The sequence below is a fragment of the Hipposideros armiger genome, unplaced genomic scaffold (genome assembly GCF_001890085.2).
Source record: "Hipposideros armiger isolate ML-2016 unplaced genomic scaffold, ASM189008v1 scaffold_170, whole genome shotgun sequence".
In the NCBI taxonomy this organism is placed as follows: Eukaryota; Metazoa; Chordata; class Mammalia; order Chiroptera; family Hipposideridae; genus Hipposideros; species Hipposideros armiger.
In genome coordinates this window covers 2,369,878-2,388,100 of record NW_017731520.1, presented here as the reverse complement: position 1 = coordinate 2,388,100, position 18,223 = coordinate 2,369,878, and the positions used below count along the sequence as shown (strand labels likewise).

General features: G+C 47.2%; 1 protein-coding gene across 1 annotated transcript in view; it reads left to right on the top strand.

Annotated features, from left to right (window-relative positions):
- PAG1 (phosphoprotein membrane anchor with glycosphingolipid microdomains 1) overlaps positions 1-7,418 on the top strand; it is a 43,535-nt gene extending 36,117 nt beyond the window's left edge. The window contains exon 8 of the transcript XR_002125117.1: positions 5,423-7,418. The gene's annotated coding sequence lies outside the window, so the exon portion shown is untranslated. The remainder of the gene's footprint in view (positions 1-5,422) is intronic.
- Positions 7,419-18,223: the final 10,805 nt, after the last annotated feature.

The following is an 18,223-nucleotide window of genomic DNA, read 5'->3' as shown; positions in this document are numbered from 1 at the left end:
TGAGCTTTCTCTTTTCCTCTGTTCAGAGACACCCTGTCCGTTTTCACCAGGGAAAAGAAAAGGTGCCCTGCATCCCCATCATGACTCTTTAATGTCTGTCTGCCCCCTGCTCTGCCCAGATCCTACACAAGCACACATGCATGCACACACACATGCACACGCACACATGTGCGCACGCGCGCGCGCACACACACACACACACACACACACACACACACACGCACACACAGGACTGGTCCCCATGGGCGTGGGCTACCCAGCCTGCTCGCTGGCACTAACAGTGGACCCACCCTGGACCCCCAAGGGACTTCCTGTCCACCTCATGTCTGGCTCAGACCAGCACCTGCTGCGTTGCACCCTCCTCCTTGACACCTGCAGGCCCGAGACAGGCTCCAATGCAGACACCACACTGGAGACGCTTCCTGTCTGGCTTTAATTAGTTTCTTTGTTTCACTTGAAAAGACATCTTTAGTTGTCTAATCCACGCTGTGCTTTGGCTGCAACACAAGTCTCTAAGTCAGCCGTAGAGAGCGGTTCACCTCTAATTCAGCAGCAGAGGGGTGAGAAACGAGACCCCTCAGCCCAGAGACCCAGGCAGGAGCGCAGGCTGGGGGCCCAGCCATGCAACGGAAGAGTCTTCAGCCTTAAAAGGAAATGTTGTGCTACAATGTGGCTGAACCTTGAGGACATGATGCTAAGTCATACAAGGCAGACACAAAAGGACAAACCCTGTATCATTCCACTATATGATGGACCTGGAGTAATTAACTTCAAAGGACAAACCCTGTATCATTCCACGTATATGAGGGACCTGGAGTAATTAACTTCCTAGAGACAAGAAGTAGGATGCTGGTTGCCGGGGGCTGGGGGGAGTTGTTCCGTGGGTACCAACTTTCTGTGTGGTGGGATGAATAAGAGATGGATGGTGGGGATGGCAGCACAATACATAGATGACACTGCACTGTACACGTCAACGTGGTTAAATTGGTCAATTGTATGTTACATACATCTGACCACCACAACCATAAAAACAATCCCAAAAGACGCTGATGACCAGGCCCAACCTCTGTAGGCTCTGACTGAGTTGGTTTGCAGTGTGGTTTAGACACTGAGATTATTTTTTTTTAACACCCCAGCTGATCCAGTGTGCAGTCAGTAGTCATTTTGTGGGAGCTACAGAAACCAGCAGGGACCTGCAGCCCCCAACGGAAGCCCCAATCAGGAAGAAGCCACACTCAAAACAGTGGGGACATTTTGTGGTATTTTTGATCCCACGTGCACCATCTCCACTCCAGAGAGATGAAATCAGGAGGAAGCCACCCAAATCCCAGTTCCCCCCGCAGGACTGGAGGGGAAAAGTGGAACTTGTCTGCACCCTCCGTCTTGTCGGGGCTGGGAGAGGGGCTGGCTTCCCTCCTGCCCAACTCAGCGCGCTGGCGGGAATGGTAACATGGTAGCCACATCAGGTCGGAGGCAATGACGTGGGCTGCTTTTGCTATTTTTACAAAGTAGGATTTTTAAAAGATTCACACGAAGGTTTTTTTCTGGCTTTTTTTTTTTCATAGAAACAATATATAATCTCCAATCCTTGGAATTTAACTCTATGGAAGGCATTAGAACACTATAGCTGAAATCGATTGGTCATTTGAAAGCTTAGTGTATACACATAGTTTTTCTTATTTTTATTTTTTTTTTACTCTTGTTGGGGGTAGGGGAGATACAAAATAAAAACAGAAATAATAATCAGAAATTCAGAAATTATATTGGCTGGGTTTGGGTAGTCTCTAGACTAAGACAGTCTGTTTCCTGGAGCTGTCTAGCCTTCTGTCTTTTTGGGTTTTCTAACTGTTTGAGTAAAACACATACATAGGCATACACCCACACGTGTGCATGCACACATGCACGCACTGTCGCTGCTCCTGGGAGTGCTGGGACGCTGTAGGGTGTGGAGGGATGCAGGGCTCACCCTGATGCAAAGCCAGGTCCACTCTTGGTGGGCAAAGGTTCCCACTAGAACAGGCCACCATGAGCCTGGTCACCAAGGAGGCTTCCTGGAAGGAGACAGACAGAGATGGTGCCGTGACGTGTCAGGCTCACCCAGCTCCTTTACATCTCTCGCCAGACAAACAGCCTCTGTCTGTCAAGTCCCCTGAACTTTAAGTGGCTGAGACGCCAAGCGAAGGCCTGAGCAGAAGTCCTTCTGTCTCCCGAGAGAGCACAGGGAGTCAAAAACGGGGACCCTGCCCATTTCCTGTCACTTGGGGCACCTCCAAGCTCAGGACTATCCTCAGGGAACCAGAGTCCGAGAGGCCCGCGAGTGGAAGCAAACAGGACCTTTCCTCTTTCAAAATACTGCTGCCACCCACATGTCCCCAGTGCTGTAAGGTAACGATGGATGCTTCAGTACTCAGGTCAGCACACGTGGGCAGTTTGTGGAGAAAAGAGATCTCGAGAGTTGACAAACGTCTTCCTCCCCTCTCCCTTACACATATCTGTGCTGGGGTAAATCATTTTAAACCGTTTCCTCTGGCTTGGAAGTTTTGAAACGGAGTTTGAATTCAAAGCGCAGTGTTGGTTGGGTTTGATATTGTTCCTCTGAGCCCATCCAGGGAGGAGGTGAGTGTGAAGTTGAGAGATTTAATGTCCCAGGCTGACTTCCTTTACATTTTCAAAGAACAGTACAGTGTTATGAACTCGAGTCGCCATGCTGTCCATGACATCCCCATGACACCTACTTAATCGCTGGAAGTGTGTGCCTTTTCACCCCCTTCACCCATGTCACCCACCATCAGGGTCTATCAAGCCTCTCTCTGTATTGTGTGCCAGAAATAGGCGCTGATTTCCTGTCGTCTCATCTCTGTTATCAAAGAGGACCAGTCCAGCTGCCAAAAGCCGTTTAGAAGGATTAGAATCCTCATTTGCTTCTCCTCCAAGGTTCTGATGAAGAGACCGCCAGCCCTGCCCCTTCCCATCCACAGGCCCTCTCACTCCACAGAGCGTCTCAGGTGGAAACTCCAGGCTCCCCTCCCCGACCTTCCGCCGTCTTCGCCACGTGCATTGTCATTGCCGTGCGCTCAGCCATGTGCCGCAGCTCACTCCCTTCCCATTGTCCCAGCCTACCGGCTTCCCTCCACCAACGTGGCCGCATAAACTGTCCAGGAGCCCGGCTGGATTGTCACTTAGTAGGGGAAGAGCTGGAATGGGTGGGTGGGTGAGGGCCTGGGAGGCAGGAAACTGGAAACAGACGCCCACGGGCAACTGGACCCACCGCAGTGGCAGGACAGACGCACAGCTCTCCAAGGCGGCTGACCCCACACTTGCCCTGGACTCTACAGCACCCGTCAAAGCCCCCTGAACCCTAGCCCGCTGCACGTCGGGCTTTCATTTCCCCTCTCAAGGGCCGTCTGCCAGGAAGGCGCCTGGGAAGGGGGCAAGGAGTGAAACAGCTGTGAGTCAGGAGCGGCTCAGGACTCATTGCCACCTTGTCCCGTCCGTCTGTGTGCGACCCTAAGAATCAAACTGTTTCCATAGGCGATGCACATAGGTCACGCCCTGCCTAGCATGCCCTGAATATTGGGGGGTGCAGGAGGGTTGAGGGGCTGTGCAAATGGGAGGCAGACATCTTTCCATTAAAGGGCCCACAGAGCCCCTTTGGGGTGCAATCCGTTCCCCCTGGAGGCACACTTTCTTGGAAGGTGCTTACGGAGAACATTTTAGAATGTTCTCCATAAGAGGCGGGGTCAACCCTCACAGTGCTGTCGTTGTGCTGCCTGACACACGTGTGCAGCCTCACCAAAGTGCCACAGGCTGCTCTTCGTTGTTACACCTGAGTGTTAAAAAAATGAGGCCCCTTGATGTGGACAGTCTCTCGAAGCCTGAAATTCGGCCACTTCAGCAGTAGGGCTTCTGGAACTCTGCATGTGGCGCCAAGTTCACTGGCTGTCCCCTCACCCCAGAATAGTGACCACACCGTTGACTTTAGAACACGCTGTGTCCACGAGCCCCGTGCTTAGAACTGTAAAGTCGGCGACAACCGCCGCCCCTTGAAGGTGCACCTGTGTGCACACCTTTCGCTTCCACACCACCTCATCCATGTCCTGCTACACAGGTCCCTGCACAACGCCGTCTCCTATGCCCTCCCCTCCCAGGCCGTAATGCATTTCTTCCCTAGCCCACCTTTTCCATCCTGAGTTCTGTGACGCCCTTCCTAGCTTGTCCTGTCTTTTATCCCTGCCAGTACCATCACTGACCCCAGTCACTGGGTGCTTACTGTGGAGCCGAAGACTTGAAACAATCCTGTGAGGTATGTGTCACCATAATCTCTCCTCTTTTTTTTTATTGTGGCAAAATAAACATAGAAGTTTCCATTTTAATCCTGTTATTACATGATTCAGAGGCACTTAGCACACTCAGAGTATTGTGCACCCGTTGCCCATGTCTATTTTCAGGACGTTACACACCCCAAGAAGAAACCCTGTACCCCTGAAGCATCAGCACGTAAAGATCAATAGACTCAAAACGCTGCCCTCACGTAGGAAGACGATGCTACAAAATGACAATTTATTCACTTTTAATAGAGAGCCGTATCAGCACACATCGGGAAGGCATTGGCTATTTAGGTGGTGACTCTGGTTGCTGAGGAAAAAAAGCTTGAAAATGCTTCCGGGGTGGGGGTGGTGGGGGGTGAGGAGGGGCCTAATTGGAAAGAAACAAATGGATTACATTTTCCTAATTTAGCAGTCAGTTAAGTGTGACTCATCCTTCTATCCGAGCTCATGTGACCAGGATTGGAAACAACAATATTGACAAGAAAATCGAGCGCTCCCGTCAGCAGAGGCCAGCCCTCCTCAGGCTGAAACTACAGTGAAAATGGGCTTGTTTCCTGGTTTCTTTCCATAACCAAATTGCCAGGACCGACCTGCCAACAGTGGGATGAACCCTCGGGCCTTCCACCTCCTGCTGTCACAGCGCCCAGAGCCTAAGTGAACAGAGATAGACAGGTGACCTGCCCGTGCTCTGGAAAAATCCCCTTCTTCAAGGTTCTTTCCAGCAGGAAGGACTCTGAGAAAGACGAGGCAGGTCCACGCCCCAGCTCTGCCTGTCACAGCCTGTGTGACTTTGGGAGGTTATCACACTCTCGTACTCTGCTTTCTCCTTCTAGGATGGAGGTGAAGGTACCTTTCTCTCTTACAGTTGTTGAAACTAAATGATAATACAGTCACCTCCCTTATCGGTGGGGGATATGGTCCAACACCCCCAGGGGATGCCTGAAACCGCGGATGGCCAAGTGACTCCTAAATATATTATGTTTTTTCCTAAATGTCTGGCTGTAACTTTTGCAGTTTGAAGTGTGACGGCCAAAGCAGCACGAATTTTTTTCCTTCTTCGCATTTCACGGATTGAAGTTTCTTTCTTCCTGTAGATCTCAGCAGCCTCAGAGTACGATTTTGTTTCTTTCTCTACTGAGTTGACAAAGTTCGCCTTTTCACTCCAAGGAAGCACTTTTCGGTTCCTCTTTGGCGTCTCTGAATTGCCAGCATCCCCCCTCTTGCTGTCCGGGGTCCTTATGATGTCAAATGAGGTGACTTGCACACAAGCACTGCAATGCTGAGACAGCTGACCTGATCACTGTGTCCACCACTCAGTGGCGATCAGCTGGGTAATTACTGAGGAGATAGCAGCTACTCCATGCATCATCCATCCGTGGGAGTTGTAACTGAGATGACAATACAAATAACATCCCCATCCCGGCGAGGGACAGAGATGCAAAGACATGGACCCACACAGAGAAAAACCACTCCTCTCCAGGCAAGGTGACCAGCAGGGGTGTTTGTTTAGTCCAGGAGAAAATGTGGACACATTTACTGCACTCTGAGCCAAAGCACTTGAAGGGAGCTGATGCAGCATTGGCCAGTATTTATTCAGGATTCTCCAAGGCTGAGGACTGCTCCATCGGTATCACATCTGGTGGACACCCAGGTGAGGTTTAAGGAAGGAGAGCCTGATCTGGGGGAAAAGTAAGTCCAGTGCAATGACGAATCAGGGGAGACCGGCTGCGTATTCAAGATGCCCTTAAGTGCCTGCTATTAACACTGCTTACAAAACACTGTAGAACCTCGAGAGATGTATGTATGCGGAAAAAGAAACACTGACATATTAAAAGAGAAAGCAGCTTAAAAATAGCAGATTACCAAACCCAACCGCTTGCATATTTTCAAGCGTTTACGTAATGAACGAAGGAGACGTTTAGAATCAGACAATTGAAAGAAGAGGAAAAAAAAAAAGTTCCAGAGGATGGTAACATTACTAAACATATAACACATTCAAAAGGGAGAACACACACACAAAAAAACGTGTCATTTAGGACTTCTTGGGTGTCGTATTGAACATCTTTGAGTTCAGCGGAGCAGCAATTCAAAGAGACAGCAGGGCTCAAAATCAACTCATCTCCGGGAGCAGACTGATATTCAAAGAGGAAGGAGCAGTGTGCACTAATCATAGTAAAGAATTTGCTGTATTCAAATGAAAAAACAGCACCCTGGAAGGATGCCAGGGCAATTCCAGTTTTCCAAGGAGGAATAAAGGGACAGCTAGGAAATTGCTGAGCCTTCATCTCAATGTCTGTAATTTGCAAAATAATAGAAACAATCGCAGGGTGAGTTTGCCAAAAGCGTTTACAAATGAGTATCTCTCCCAGGAATCAAGCTGGAGATAACCAACAAAGCTGGATAGAGGATTGGGGTTTATGAATCTTTTCTTTTTTTCTCTCTTTTTTGACTGGGCTATGACACGATTAATAATCACATGTGACTTATCTTACTTTAATGTCCAGGTTACTTTTACAGAGTTGCTACTTCTAACGTTGCCCATAATAGAACAGAATAAAATAAAAAGTAAAACGAAGAAAAGCAAAGGACCCTGTGCTGTCTCCATTATATGGGGGTGTGCTTCTATACATTCTTTCTGCTCAACATAAAATGGTGACATAGAGCTAACAGGGAAAGTCAGAAATCCAAATAAATCAGCCTCCCGGGACTGACTCAAAACCACCAGAGGCAGATTTATTCCTGAGGGTCACCAAGGCAGGCTTTCCCCCAGACCCTATTCTTTCTTGGAACATCCAGATTTGTTGACACTTTGCTGTAATTTAAGCCCATTTTCTACTGTCTAGTCTTCAGGGCAGATCGAACAGCTGGACAGCATCCTCCTAATGTTGGAAAACTGCATTTGGTCACCGATTCTGTCACTTTGACCGTTCTCTTCTTGCATTGGTTTTATATTAATTCCTGCTGATCTTCTGTCCAGTTGTTCTAACCATCATTGACAGTGGGACATTGAAGTCTCCCACAATCACTGTTAAATTGTCTGTTCCTTCCTTCAGTTCTGTTAGTTTCTGTTTCAGTGTTTGGGGGCTCTGTTGATAGGTGGATACACGTTTATAATCGTTATATCTCCTGGATGGATTGACCTTTTCATTATTACAAAATGTCCTTTGTCACTACTAACAATTAAAATCGATTTCGTCTGATATTAATAAAGCCACTTCTGCTCTCTTTTACGTACCATTAGCACAAGACATCTTTTCCCATCCTTTACTTTCAAACCTATTCATAATCTGAATCTAAAATGAGTCTCTTGTAGACCACATAGGGTTGGATCACTTAAAATGTTTTTGCATTTTCTGCTTTTTAATTGGAGAGTTCAATTCTTTTGCATTTAATGTAACTACTGACAAGAAGGAGACCGCCTGCTGTCTTGTTATTTGTTTTCGATATGTCTTCTATCTTTCTCATCCTTCCATTTTTCCATTACTGTCCTCTGTTGTGTTAGATATTTTCTAGGGTCCCATTTAAATTCCCCTGTCATTTCTTTTACTACACATGGAAATGACCCAGTCTGAGGAACAAAAGAAACAAAGAATGAAGCAAAAAACTGAATAGAGTCTTGGAAACCTATGTGGCACTACCATATGCATAAAGCCAGTCCTAGAAGGACAGGAAAAGAGAAAGGAATGGGAAAAAATATTTGAAAAAAAATAATGGCAGAAAACCACAATTTGATGAAAAACATTACCTACACATCAAAAAAAATCTCTATAAACTCCAGTAGAATAAACTCAAAGAGATCCACGCTGAGACACATCATATTTAACTATCAAAAGACAAAGACGCTTGAGTGCAAGACACAAATGACTCATCACCTCAATAAGATGAACAGCAGACTTCTCATCAGAAAACAGGGAGGCCAGAAAGCTATGGGATGATGCCTGCTCAAATCTGTTAAACTCCTCTAGTGAATTTTTTATTTCAGTTCCTGTACCTTTCAGCTCTAGAATTTCTATTTTGCTTTTTCAAAAAATATAATTGCTATCTTTTTATTGATGTTCTCTGTATGGTAAGCCTTCATTCTGATATTTTTCTTTAGTTCTTTATATATGGCTTCCTTTAGCTTTTTGAATATATTTGAAATAGTTCATTTATAGCCTTTTTCTAGTATGCCCAATGTCTGGACCTCTTCAGGAACAGCTTCTATTAATTTCTTTTTTTTCCTGCATTTGGGACATGTTCAAAGTGGCAGAATATCTCATATTATCTCACCCCAGTGGTATTTCACATTCCTTACCTATACGAGGTCAGACAATTATTATAAGTTCACAAACTCATCCTAAAAAAAGTGCTACATACCTCATTGCTAAATATCACTATGGTCACCTTCAAAGTACTCCCCTTGGGAAGCTATGCACCGACGCCAGTGCCTAGTCTACCCTTCAAAGCAATTTTGGAACTCTTTTTCTGGAATGGTCATCAGAGCTGTCATCGTATTACCCTTGATGTCCTGAATATCATCCAAATATCTTCCTTTCAATATTTCCTTTTTCTTCGGGTAAAGAAAGGAAATCATTGGGGGCCAGATCACATGAGTAGGGAGGGTGTCCCAATACAGTTATTTGTTTACTGGCTAAAAACTCCCTCACAGACAGTGTTGTGTGAGCTGGTGCATTGTCGTGATGTAAGAGCCATGAATTGTTGGCGAAAAGTTCAGGTCGTCTAACTTTTTCACGCAGCCTTTTCAGCACTTCCCAATAATAAACTTGGTTAACTGTTTGTCCAGTTGGTACAAATTCATAATGAATAATTTCTCTGATATCAAAAAAAGGTTAGCAACATCGTTGCAACAAGTTCACAAATTTAATTGTCAGGCCTCATACAGGGCAATCTAGATTCCTAGGACTACTCATAGGTGTGAGCTTTTTAAAGCCTTTATGGACATCTTATTTTTCAACCTTTCTTCCCAAGCTTTTTAGTTTATGCCAACTGCTATCTATAGCCTCGGGTAGCAGCAACTCAAACATTTGCCTGTAAATGCTCCAGAAACATTTTCCCCCTTCCCCCCCCCCCCAGCACCTTTTGAACTGGGCCAGTTCCAAATCAGGGCAAATAAAGACTAGTCTTTCTAGTCGGTCTTCCATGCAGCCACCAGATAAAAAGAAAATAATTACAATTCTTTGCAAACGAGATACAGTCTGTCCCTCAGGTACCAAGAATGCAGGCTGTTCTTTTCAAGGCGACCTCTGAGCCGGGGTGTGGTGGATGGGCCTGGGTTAAGTTAAAATTCCACAAAGCTCGCTGTTCTTACTGAGATTCAGCATTTTCCCTGAAGAAGGACTCCCTGGTGGCTGCAAGCCTGTAGTTAATTTCTGAGAAAGTTGATTCTGACAGTTTTTGCCAGCGTTTTTTTTTTCTTTGCTTTTATAGAGGGGCTGAATAATATTGGAATCCCTCTCTCCACTATTTCCACTGACATTGCTCCCCTCTGTATATACCCTTTTATTATTTCTTCACATGGCAACCGTGGCATGGTAGAATTTTCCATTGAAAAAGTGGAAGGATAATCCAGTCTTTCCTTTAGCCTAGTAGACTAAACTTAAAAAAAAAAAAAAGGGTGGTTCAGAAAGATTTCTTGCAGCCTATGTGCAATGGCACATTTCTAACTTCCTCCGGCTTCTGGCTCAGGCAGGGCTTCTTGCTAGAGCAAGCCCTCGGAGCACGCCAGTTCTCTGATCACAGCTGGAGTGGATCCTACACCTAATCCCCTGGCAGGGGGATGAGGCTTGGTTGAGTCCTGTATCTTTTCCTCCCCACTCTGCTCCTGCCCATATTGGGCGGGGCCTGGGGTTGAGTGGAAGCTTGGATCTTCGCCTACCCTGAGCAGGGTGCAGTGTAGCTTCGGTTTCAGATCCTTCTCCAGGGATCAGAAATAGGGTTCAAATGCTCCCTGACAACTGCCAGAGGCAAGTTATCACAGGAGGCCAGGTAGATCTGAAGGTAGCCCTGACATTCTACTGACCCCTCTCACACCTTAGGACCACCAGCAGGGCATATACAAAATAGGCACAAAACTAAATAGACAGACAACCCAAATACCCACCAGTTGATGATTGAATAAACAACCTGTGGCCTGGCCCTACTAGGAACTATTTATTATTCGGCAATAAAAAGAAATGAAGTCCTGATACGGGCTACAACATGGGTGGGCCTTGAAAACATTATGTTAAATGAAAGAAGTCAGTCACAAAAGGTCCCATGTTATAGGATTCCACTTATATGTAATATCCAGAAAGGGCAAATCTGTAGAGACAGAGAGCAGATCAGCGGTTGCCTGGGTTTCAGGGGGTTGGCGATGGGAAAGCGGAGGGCATGCTAATGGGTTCAGGGTTTCTTTCAGGGGTGATGAAAATGTGCTAAAATTACAGCATCGTGATGGCTGCCCGACTGTGACTATGCTATTAATAAAATACACTGGCTCGTCTCGTACAGTTTAAAGGTATTGTTTGGTGTTAGGGGTGCTATGTCTCAGTGAAGTTGTTAAGAAGGATGAATTCACAGGGGGACCCCACGGCCAGGGCAGCACGTCTCGGGCACGTCTAAGCTTCCGTTCCTTGTCCTCCTCCCTGGAGGTGAGCGCTGAGCTGAGGAGGGGCCCCACCGGGCAGGAAGGGCCCTGAGGCTTTGGATGCATTCGCTCTTGGAGACCTGCCTTCCATATGCACCGGCCAGTTTTTCCTTTTGTTGCTTCTCTCCTTGCCTTTCTTTCCTGTCTTTTTTATTCATTCTTTTTTTTTCTTTTCTTTCCCTCCCTCCTTCCTTCCGCCTGCCTGCCTTCCTTTGTTGTATGACTACTTCAGGACGCCAAAACTTTTTTTAAAAGTAATGTCCAGAGACACATACTCAGTTAAATTAACATTCTCATCTCCACTGGCTCATTTCCTGGGCACAAGCTGAGGAGTTCAGGTGAAGGGAGGTGGGTGGAAGGAGGATAAAAGGAGGCGTGACGTTTCAAAAACAATGTATTGATACAGGAGCAATGGCTCCTCAATGTAACAACAACAGGATCATCAAAGCCATCTTTTCTGCCCTTGACCGATGGGCGCTGGGCCTGACGGTGAGCCTGGGGGCAGCAGCTGGCAAGTCACAGCTGGAAAGTCACAGCTGGCCTCAGCAGCAGTGCTGGGTTTGACAGACACCCTCAGGATGCTCTCTGAGGGACACCTCCGCTCACCGTGCAGTTCAGAAGGCCCCTATGAACACACACGGACGTCTGATTCTTCCAGTCATTTCTAGAACTGTGCCCAGGCTGTGTTTTACACAATTTTGATTTCGTGAGCTTTGGGCTGACTCACGGACACCTACAGAACTAGAACGTTCTGGCCCCGGGAAACCTCCCTTGAGTGAATTCCTCTCCTGAGTTGGGAGCCTAGTGGGGGGGGGGGGGGTATGTGAGTCTTTTAATGCTTTTGAAACTCGAAGGTCCTTTCTGAAATGAGAACAGTCGCCCCCATTCTCCCGGGCTTATGATTCAGGGGTCTCAGAGCCGGTACCCACCTGGACCTGCGTGCGTTCTCACTTAGCAGAAATCAAACGAATCCTATGGTAGAAACTGTCCCTGGGTGTGTAGAGCCAGAGCCCACAAATGCGGTGAATGGCATCCGGGTGCTTAATGCCTAGCGTTTCTTCCTGGACTAAATGAATCCTTTCACTGGTTTCAGCCACAAGGACAGCCTGCGAGGGGCAGAGGGCAAACCCTGGCTCTCTAACCCAGGAGGCGGAAAGGCGCCTACCAGGTGCGTTCCCACCTGAGCCCACCAGGTGCGTTCCCACCAGGCCCCTGGTGCCTGGCAGTCACCTCCGTGGCTGGGAGCATTGTGCAAACGCAGTCGCCCCCCATTGTCTCCCTGTGACTATTTGGAAGGAGAGTGAGCTGTCTGTGAGGACGGGGCGCAGACGTTCACCAGGAGCGCCCCTTGATGCAGGCCTGGGGGGGGGGCGGGCGCGGGCAGTTTTTTTGTTGTTGTGGAACAAAAGCCTGACTCCCAGCTGTGGCGCCAAAAATCTGGCTCACACTGTAGGAGTAACTGACAGCTCGGGCGCCTGGCGCAGGGGCGGCCGGCTGGGCTCCTCCAATAGCGGTGTCCCCGGCCTGCAGCCGCGCGTGTTTACAGGCGGCAGCGAGGCAGCGGCGGGGAAAACCAGGACCTGGAGCGCTCGGAGTGGGCGAGCGCCCCGGGAGAAAAGGGGGAGCCGCGCTGGGCCCCGGAGCCTGCCTGCCTGCCGCACAGTGCTGGGAATGGATCTGGTTTAACGCCTGCAAGACATGTCCCCGGCAAGTTCCTTCTGACTGCCCGTGTGCATGCCCCGTGATTACGGGGCGACGAAGCCACCGAGAATGTGTCCCCATCGCTGATGGATAGCCATGTAAATCCTCAGTCCCCTAGCAGGTACTCTGAAGTGACACCAAGGTGGGAGGCGCTGAAGGAGTTGATGGCTTCTCTGTTAGACATGTTGGCTGCTTCCTGCAAACCTGCAAGCAACATGTCACAGCCACCGTCCTTCTTCAACAGGACTCCCCTGAGTGGCTGTCCAATGGCCAGCGACCCATCTGCCTCAGCCGGGAAGAAGACAATGATGACAATACCAACATGAGCCAGTGAAGGAATGTACTCCACAACTAGACTGAAGAACAAAAGGACAGCAGCTTGTCTGTTCCCCTTCCCCGATTCCCCAACACTGTTCCCTTCCAGTGTCCGCTGGCGCTTGTGCAGCGAACCATGTAGAAGGACAGAAAACGTGGGTTCCCCGCCGCCCCCCACCCCGCCTGAGTAGTGAATATGTTACCATAGCCAATGAAGGTCCTAGAATGTGACTTGCAAAATGAATTTGCAAGCTCTGGGTGTGTTACACGCCCGGCCGGCCCCATAAAACAGATCCCTGTGGACGCCAAGAGACAGAAAACCACGCAGCTCCGGGGGGAAGTGAGATGATTTCCAGTTCGTAGTGTCTGGGTTGGAGGCAGTACAGCTCAGAGGTGAAGGGCAGCTCAGCAGACTGCCCCCCGGAGGGCCTCCTGCTTCTGCACCTGTTGGTTGCGTGATTTCGGACAAGACTTCTTGGGGCTTCCATCTCCTCATGAATAAAGTGGAGAGAATAACATCCAGATTTGCTGTGAAGGTTTAAGGGGATAATTTGTGTGACGTGGCTTGCACTTAGAAAGCACACACCAAGCAAATGTGGCTATTTGATGCTAACATATGGTGGAGAACTTTCCAGAAACAATGATGTGATGATAGGCACACTCTTTCCCAGGAAGAGAAAAGCATTTAAGACTACACACCTGGCACATGTGAGCACCCAGTTAGCCTCGGCAATGCTGCCGCTGAAATCAGATGAATCCTGGCTCTGCCAGTTACCAGTTGTGTTTCTTCATCTCTATTTGCCTTGGTTTCCACATCTGTAAAATGGGTATAATAACAGTACCTGCCTCATAGGACTAGTGAGAAGATCGAATGAGATGACTCGTGTAGAGAAACTGGCACCTGGCAGCACTCAGTAAGTGCCAGCTATTGTTATTACCTGATAATGCATCTTATGCCTGCTCATTACAGAAATTATGTCCTGGTGATGGACTTTGTTTTTTTGTTTTGTTTTTTTTTTTTTGCAGCATAACATAAGAACACAAGGAGAAGACACACCCCGTCTTCCTATCTGTGCCTCTCTTCCCTTGAGAGCTGGGTACTCCCCTTCTCTGTAGGCTCCTCATGTCCCTTGGATGTCCCAGCTGCCCAGGACCCTGCATTCTGACATCAACCAGGCCTGTCTTCTCTGTCGCGCTTCTGGTTAAAATTGTTGAGATCGTTGTAGATTTGCATGCTGTTGCAAGAAGGAACACAGAGAGACCCTGTGTGCCCTTCACCCCGTTTCCCCCAACGGTAACCTCCGGTCCAAGAGCACAGCGTCACAAGCATTGATACAATAATCCGCCTCATTCAGACTTCACCAGTTTTACATGCAGCCCCATGTGTACCTTTAGTTTATGCAATTCTGTCACACGCGCAGATGTGTGGGATCACCGTCGCAGTCACGACGTAGAACAGCCTGTCACAAGGGTCCCTTGCCTGCCACTCTTTGTGCCCCAGACCTTCCCTGATCCCACCTCCCCACCATGTTCCCACAAAACTTTTCTCTGCTGAGTTCAAAGACCTGCTAAGAGTTCTGCCTCGGGGTATTATTTCTCAGAGAAAGTTCAATGATTTGACTCTGGGGAGTGAGCAACGGGAGACTCTCAGGGAGCCAGCAGAATGAAACCGTGGCTCAGAATTATCACTCCACTCTAATGCATGCGAGAAAAAGTCAGGGGGTGACGTGGCGAAGAAGCGTGGAAGGCTCTTATGGGACCAAAACTGCACCAGGCTGACCCATCTAAGTGGACGTTAACACACACAGACACACACTCACACACATACACACTCACACGCACAAATACACAGTCTTAGTCTGTTCGTGCTTCTGTAACAAAGCACCATATAGACTGGGTGGCTCATAAACAACCAACATTTGTTTCTCACATTCTAGAGGCTGGGAAGCCTTGCATCATGGCTCCAGCACACTGAGTGTCTCTTAGGGACACATGTGCCCACAGACAGCCATCTTCTCACTGTGTCCTCACAGGGCCGAGGGGGTGAAGGAGCGAGGGAGCTCTCTCTCTGTCTCTTGTCCATTCATCAGGACTTTGCCTCATGACCTAATCGCCTCCCAAAGGGCCCACTTCCTAATGCCACCACCTGTGGGCTGGGTTTCACCATATTAACGTCGGGGGGAGACGCAAACATTCAGCCCACAGCTCGCACCTTTAAATCTTTCAGACATCTCAGCCCCCACCCCCACCCACGACCCATGGGAATCAGTGTACATTTCTTTGCCTCCTCTGAGGTTCAAAACCAAGTGTTAGAGTGAGCACCCTTGTAAAATAAGAAATGCTGTAAGGCCCAAATATAAGCCATGGGCCTTTTTCTGGGATGATTTCAGGAGATAAAATATCACGTATTTCAGTGTCAATGTATAAAAGCTGAAGAACCCTTGAGGCAGAATGCACTTGGGCTAAATAGAAGAAAACCTTTGATACCCGGATTATTATAGATAACGTAGTAAATTACCAAAGGCCCAAGAGTCTCCTTATGTTGTCCTGCTACTCACCTTCTCGTCCCTTCTGTCCTCTTTCCTTTTCTGTTCCTCTTCGTCTCTCTCCCCTTTCCTCCTCTCAGCTTCCGGAAAGCAGCAAGAAACAACAGTATTTTTGCTCCAGGTTTTGCTTGGCATTTCCATTTAAGCCAAGGATCTGGGGAGTCAGCTTTACCTGCCACGCGGCAAGAGGAAGCAAGGAATCCTCGCAGCAGCGGCTGTGACTAAGGTAAACAGAGGGGGCCCTTGGAGGTGTGGGGACAGTGGGGCTGATGGTAGGACAAGCAGTTCCCCTTTTTCTTTTTATGGAGATGAGAGAAGACAACTTCAGGAACCGCTGCATCCACAGTGAGAGAAATGGAAGATGGTCCCTGCCCTGCCCGCCTTCACCCATGGACAGTCTACATCTGCAGCCCTGTAGGGAAAATTCCCGACCCCAGTAAGCACGGCGAGCACTGAGAATGTTTACACTCCTTACAAAATTCGGCCTCTCGTTTCTTTTTTCACATTAACAGGCATAACAATAAAAACATCAGAAGGAAATTTACAACTAGCTTTTAAGGGATCCCAGGGGCATCTATGTCGGCATGTGCTGAGGTCTCATTATACGTGACGGCTTTCCAGGCTCTTTTTATATAGGCTGCTGGGGTTAGTCCCCTACTGGAATAGCCTGAGAATAAAATAAACATAGGAACTAAAATGGTGTCGATAAAAATAGTGCTGGGGGTGCAGGGGATGGGTGAGGCGCCTCTGATATATTATCACCTTCAAACCTGAAAACAGGCTCCTTGAAAGCCGGATGAAGGTCAGAAACGAGAATCGTTAAATAGAAACAAATAATTCAAAATCATTAGGTTTTAAAAATTAGACAGGTAGATGAGAACACACAGTCATAGTCGTATGGATTTGCAGCAAAGTTCGCAAGTGTGATTTCTGTCTCCTTAATTCGTTGGGTTCACCTAAAAAAAAAAGAAGTGAACAGGAAAGTAGAAAGTGACCTTTGAAAGGTCTGAGCCTGCGCGGTCCAATATGCGAGCCGCTAGCTACATGGGGCTATTTAAACTGAATTAAAATTCAATGCAATTGAAAATTTTTTTCCTCATTTGCACCAGCCACGTTTCAAGTGCTTCATGAGCCACACGTGGCTACCACACTGGACAGAGCCGCGACCATCTCATCACCACAGAACGCACCAGCAGACGAGCCATTCATATGCTCATATTAGTATAGTAAGTATATTAAAGGGGTTTGGTTTAGTATCTTGAGAACCATTGCTTATTAGAGATATTATCATGATGCTGATGTAAACTTACAAATACTTCTCTTTGCATGAAAGGATTAACCGAGGGTTATTAACTAAAATACACACAGGAAAACATGTACTCGGTAACTAAATGAATGAGAGGCAAATCTGAACACTGAATTTTGAGAATCCACCCCAGCAATCACACACCCCGTACTATAAGGAAAGTATTACATTAGATAAACATCTAAACAAAATAATGGAGGCTGAAATGAAGCCTTGATGGAAAAACATTTTTTTTTTACAGAAAGCAAGAATGGAAGGAAAGTGATAAGGGATGAAGTATAAATGGTGTCCAGGGGGGAAAGAGTTATTAGAGCTTGTAAATAAAATCAGCAAAGAACGGAAAAGAAAGAGCCACAGGTAAGCCTAAAGCTTTGGGAAGAAAACAGGAAGAAATGTGAAGACAAACAACAAAGAACTTACAAAAAAAATATGACAATCAGATATTTAGTGTCCAGAGCACGCACAAATGGAAAGGAAAACCCAGACTGCTGGACGCATGTGGGTGAAGGATAAGAAAAAAATTCACACAAGGGGAGATAAAACTTGAACATGTGGGGGAAGACTTTTCTTTCTTAATGATCAAAAAACTAAATTAAAACAAAATGAGATTTGACGGAACAGTTATCAAAGTAGCAAAGAGAGGGAAAGAAGGAAAGCGTGAGATATGATGGAAGCAAAGCAGAGAACAGGACACCAGACACTTCCCCGTGGTTGCCAGAATGTAAACTGAGGCAACGCCTTCAGAAACCCTAGTAAATAAAATCTACCTTTTGACCACTGGTTCCACTTCTGGAGCTGAAACTAAGGAAAGCATCCAAAGAATGTATAATGCTTTCTGCACAAAGGTTGACAGCGCCCTATTTAAAAGTGCAAGGCGTGGTGAAATTGTGGCACCAGGGCTTGACACAATAGTCTCTAGTAACAACTGTGCTATGAAAAATTTTTACTCTTTAACATGAATGAGGCAGCATTTGAATATATTCTATTTTTAAAGCCCCAAAATGCAGAAAGTGGGAGACTCTGCCTCTTGCCTCAATCCCCATCATCTCCCCTGAGGTTGGAAGGTATCCCTCAGACACTGCACCATCTCTCTATGCATCTTTCCATCTGAAACCCTACTATGTGCAAGGATAAAGCACATGTGTGGGGTTTTGTTCTAAACACAAATGAGTTCGCGTTTGAATATTACTTTACCACTTGCCCTTTGCACTTAAAAATTCGAACTCTTGACAGTGACTTCCTCCCCTTTTGAGCTGCATAGTGGCTCACACACTGTCAGAGGCTTTTGGTTTTTTTTAAACCATTCTCCCTTTGATGAATATTTATGCTGTTTTCAATATTTTGCTGTTAAAACCCGTGCTACATCATATACCCTGTCCATGCTACTTTGTGCTCATGTACC